Genomic DNA, 5,327 nt, shown 5'->3' with positions numbered 1-5,327 from the left:
CCAGGGTCCAAGCCACTTGATCAGGTTCATCCGATAACTCCCAGGAGTTAACAGTGTTATTGAGTTCATTCCACTGATCTAACAATGCTGCATGCAGCTGTCTCCGGAAGAAGTTTTCCCCTACACCATTTCTAAACTGTTCCACCGTGATCTCCTGTATATTACAAATGTTGTACAGCATAGGGTATTTCTGCTCCATAGGGAGTTCGTCATGCAAGGAATCTTTCCACACCCTGGCAAGGTTGCCCGACTTCATAATCACTTTACGACCGGCCAGGTAATATTCTTTTACTTTCATAATAGCTTTCCAGATAGGGGAATCACTAAATCTGCTTTTGACCGATGTAACCGTATCCTTTTTCAGGTATTTCGCTCGGATTACTTCTTGCCACAGCCCTTGTTGTGTTTCCAGTTTCCACCACCACTTGGTGAGAAGACTGATGTTCTGTTTTCGGAGATCTTTCACCCCCAGTCCTCCCTTATTCTTAGATCTACATATTCTGGTCCATTTGACCAGGTGATATCTCTTGCGGCCCTCATGTTCTTGCCAAAAGAAGCGCTTATGATGTTTGTCCAGTTTATCAATGACCATCTTAGGCAGGAGAAACATAGACATATAAAAATAGATGATGCTAGTAAGGGAAGAGTTCAAAAGGATAAGTCTTCCTCCTTATGAGGCCGCATTGCCTATCCAGGACTCGCAACAATGCAAGAATCGCTCATCGGCGAAGTTCCATTGCAGGCTATGAAGGGCCGAATAGCTGACTGGCACGCCCAAATATTTCATTGGGAAATGACCAATCTAACAATTAAACAGTTCTGCATAGAAGGTTAAAATATCATCATCCCCTCCAACACAAAGGATTTCGCTCTTTAGGAAATTGATTTTAAGCCCAAACATGAGTTCAAAGATATAAAGTAACAACTTCAAGTTAACAACAGCTTTTTTATCGTGCTCCAAGCAAATGACAGTGTCATCTGCATATTGAAGGATGGCTACCCCATCTTTGATAAGATCCGAAGCCAATCCAGTAAGAAGTTTTTCTTTCTGTGCGTTGCGGATCATTTTTGACAGTGTCTCAACTGCCAGGTTAAATAGAAAGGGGGAGTGGGGGTCGCCTTGACGCACCCCCTTGTGGCTTTGGAAATAGGGGCCTTTTTCATTATTCATTTTGACACTGACAGTGCCGTTGTAAAGAATTTTTTTAATCCAACCACACCAAGTTGTCCCAAAGCCTCGACCTCGATGACATTCCAATAGGAATTCCCAGTCGATCTTGTCATAGGCTTTTTCAAAGTCTAATTTCAGCACCACTCCGACTTTCTTTTTCTGGTGGGCGTGATGTAGAACTTCATGCAACGTAAGGATACCATCCATGATGTTCCTGTGTTTAATGAATGCGTTTTGATGTCTGCTAATCAGCTTGTCAGCAAAAAGCGCCACCCGGTTATCCAAAACCTTGGTGATAAGCTTATAAGGGCATCTTAGGAGACATATGGGGCAGTATTGCTGTATTTTCTTTGCCCCTTTCATCTTTGGAATAAGTGTAATCACCCCATAGTTCAGGCGGGCTATGTCAAGGTTGTTAGAATGGAAGGCTTTGAACAAACACATGATGTCACTCTTGACAAACTCCCAACAATGCATATAAAACTCTGCTGGAATGTTATCCGGCCCTGGTGCACGGTTACATCCCATCCCAAACAACGCTTTTCTCACTTCTTCTGTGAACTCGCTCGTGAGTAGGATATTATCCTCTTCATTGAGTTTTTCTTCTTCAGACCAGGTTTCAGGGGATAAATGGAACATATTGCCTCTGGCCGGACCAAACAGTTCCTTGTAATATGAGGTTGCGTGTTCTAGTAGGTTTTTCTTGCCCTCAATGTTCACCTCCCCCGCGGAGAACGAGTGAATAATATTTTTTCTCTTTCTACCATTAGCAATCTTGTGATAGAAAGCTGTGTTACTATCTCCTTTGAGCAGCCAACGCTCATTGGAATGTTGCAACCAAAACAGTTCTTCCATAACAAGGAGGTCATTTAATTCTGCATACAAGGAGGTCCTCTCTTCATAGATTTCTGGATCGAGGGGGCCATTTTCTTCCAACCTCTCAATCTTCTATAATTCTTCTTTGATGCATTTTTTTCTTTTTCTGGCATGCCCAAAAGAGTGAGCCCCCCATCCTTTGAAGTATTTCTTGATCCGTTTTGAGTTTGATATTCAAGATATCAATGGGATCCTCGGAATTCACATGTTGCTCCCAAATACTCTTAGCCTTGGCATAAAACTCTTCCTTCTTAAGCCAGCTTAGCTCAAATCTAAATTCCTGATTATGGGAAGGGCTAGTTTTCATAGGTTCTGTGACCAAAAGTAGTGGATTGTGATCCGAGGTATCTCTCACCAACTTACGAACAGATACCAAAGGGAATAGATCCTCCCATTTAGAGTTCATAAGAATTCTGTCTAGTTTCTCCAAGGTAGGGTGTTTCTGCTTATTGGACCAAGTGTACTTTCCCCCTCCCATATAAATCTCTCTTAAATTTAAGGATTGAATAACAGAATTAAATTTGTCTGTGTAATGGGAATGGGTCATTTTTTTGTTTTTCTCCTCACTGTATCGTAAGATATTGAAATCACTGCCCACTATATAGGGGACATGGATCTGGGAACAAGTAGTATCTAGCTCATTTAAGAATTCATTTTTCCTATCATCCTGAGCTGCCCCATAGACTACTACGAGAGCCCAGACGCACTTTTTTTTAATATCATATATGTTAGCTTGAATAAGGAAGCTTCCAAGTACCCAGGATATAATGTCAAGATTTTCTTTCTTGATACCACATAGGAGACCACCTGATTTGCCAATAGAAGGGGTCCAGTTCTAGATGTATCTATCCAAGGGGTCTACCTTTCTTAGGAATTTAGGAGAGAATTTTTTCTTCATAGTTTCTTGCAGACCTATAAAGTCCAGGGAATGATCTCTTATTAAATCAGAGAAGCAGGTAGTCATTCCTTTTTTTCCTGCTCCTCTGCAATTCCAAAACATTCCATTTATTTAATCACATTGTTTTTCCCCTTCTGGTAGTCCTACTAGGAGGCAGAGTAGGATTACCCTCTTTTTTCATTAAGGAAACACCATTTTTCTGACTCCTGGTCACAGGTTTGGATATCACCACATTAACTTTTCTATCCCTCTTCTTCCTGGATTTAACCATAATAAAATTCTCTTCCTCTACATCAGTTTCGTCACCCCACCTCAAATTCAAGGGGGTTTTGTCCCCTTTTGCATTAGTTAAGATCATAGGGATCTCCTCATTGTTATTATCTTCTTTTTTCTCCTCCCGAGGTTCATTGTTCCGACATTTTTCAAGTTCTCTCAGAACATCAATGCAGGTAAAGTCAGTATCAGGAATGTCAACACCCATTTTAACCGCCCTAAGAATCAACTCAGGGTTAGAGAGCGTTTCAAAAGAGTTTGGGCTGTTATGCGTACCTTCCATATTCCTCTTCTTCACCGCTACCACGACCTTTTCCTCCACCCTCTCCAGCTTGTTCTGCACATTACGCGAACTGAAGCGAAGGTTCTCTTCGGTGACTAGAGGGGGGGTAGGAATCACCTCATCTTCCACACCATCATCAGGCAATTCTACTCTGTAGTTGTTGCTTCCACCCAGCTTGTCTTGTTTGTATTCAGTCATCTCATTCACCTGTGTAGATGATCTCATGACATCAGAATAGGATTTTTGCCCATTGCTAGGCCAAAGAGTATCCGTTTTTCTTTCATTGTTAAGGATACTTACATTCTCCTCTCTCAGTTTCTGTTCTTGAGCCATAGTGTCGATTAACAGAGAAGTGTGCAAGGAGTCATCGGATTCCACACTCTCCTGCGACTCCCGAATGACGTCCTGCTTCTCTCCCTTGGACCTGGAAGGGGCCCTGCCCAGGCCCGGGAGAGAAACTGTTCATCATAGCTCCAGGAGCCGCCTGCTTATATCCCTCTTTTTCCACATTCTTATCAGGGCCCTGAGATATCTCAACTGTTTTTTCTCTCTGTTGGGATCTCTAGTCAGAACTTGCTCCACTTCATAGAAAAAATCATAAAAGTGCCCTCCTAAAACTACCTCAGCCACAACAGGGATTTCATCAGTGTTTCTGCACCCCATTTTAACACGAACAGAGCTAGGACGGTGCAGAGTTGCACCATCAATCTCAAGAGGAACACCTACCAACGATGTAACATAAGCCATATTTCTTTCGCTTCTCTTATCCAGAGGGACATTACTGACTCTAACCCAGGCTACCTCCATGACTCCTTTGGCCCCCACAGCAGATGACCACTGTGTGGCATGAATCACAACCCCACTTTTCTTAAGAGTGACTTTCCCCACATAACAGATTTGCGCTACTGCTTTGGGGTTAGGAAATCTCACAACAAAAACTCCAGGGCCAATAGCATGCGCCGAACAACGCCAACCCGTAGCCAAGTAATCGCTAAGATCAAGCTCCATTTGACGAGTCGATGTTTCCCCTTCAATGATAGTAACTACAATATTATTGGCCCTCTCCTTCACCTGATTAGCAGTACAAGAATCATGTATGTAGTAGAAGCCCTGCCCTTTTGACTGGAAAGCACACATAGGGGCAATGCATTCCCACGGAAGGAATTCGACACAAACAGAAGCAAGGTGACCTAATTTGTTGCAGCGCTCACAGAAAGCTTGCGGGCATCGCGTAGGAGGATGCTCAGGGGACTTGCAAATGGGACAGAGATCAGGATTCTTGGTAGGGTGCACCTGGTTTTGCTTTCCATGAGGACGCTGCTGCAGAGGGGGGGCGTGTTGATCTGCACTGACGCCGCCTGAGCCCGACGACGCCTGTGCCTTCTGAACCCAGATCCCGCCGTCGTGGATCTCGCGGCACCTCCCCGCAGCCTCCTCCCACCTGGATGTGTCATCCGACGCTGACGCGGCCTTGGACGAGTTGGAGTGGGAGTTGGTGTGCCTCCCGCCGTCGTCGCGCCGCCACGAGAACTTGCTCCTGTCGCCCCCGCGGCCGTTGCCGCGCCCAGGGATCCGACCCATTCCACGACCAGCTCTTCCTCCTCCCGTCGCCTCGTGCCGGTCTCCATGATAGCCGCGTCCCCCCTCCGTCGCCATGGGAGGGGAGGTGGCCACCGCAGCGAAGGATCTCAAGTCTCCCCCAACCTTGCCTCTCCACCACCCAAATGACTCTGCTGTCCTGGATCTAGGGTTTCTCTCCGCCGCCCAGAAATGGGAGAAATCTCATTCTAGGTCAAGCACGGGTCGGGGCGTGGGATTTATACCTC

The sequence above is a fragment of the Triticum dicoccoides genome, chromosome 2A, assembly GCF_002162155.2.
Source record: "Triticum dicoccoides isolate Atlit2015 ecotype Zavitan chromosome 2A, WEW_v2.0, whole genome shotgun sequence".
NCBI lineage: Eukaryota > Viridiplantae > Streptophyta > Magnoliopsida > Poales > Poaceae > Triticum > Triticum dicoccoides.
Note: the sequence above shows the minus strand (reverse complement) of the source record.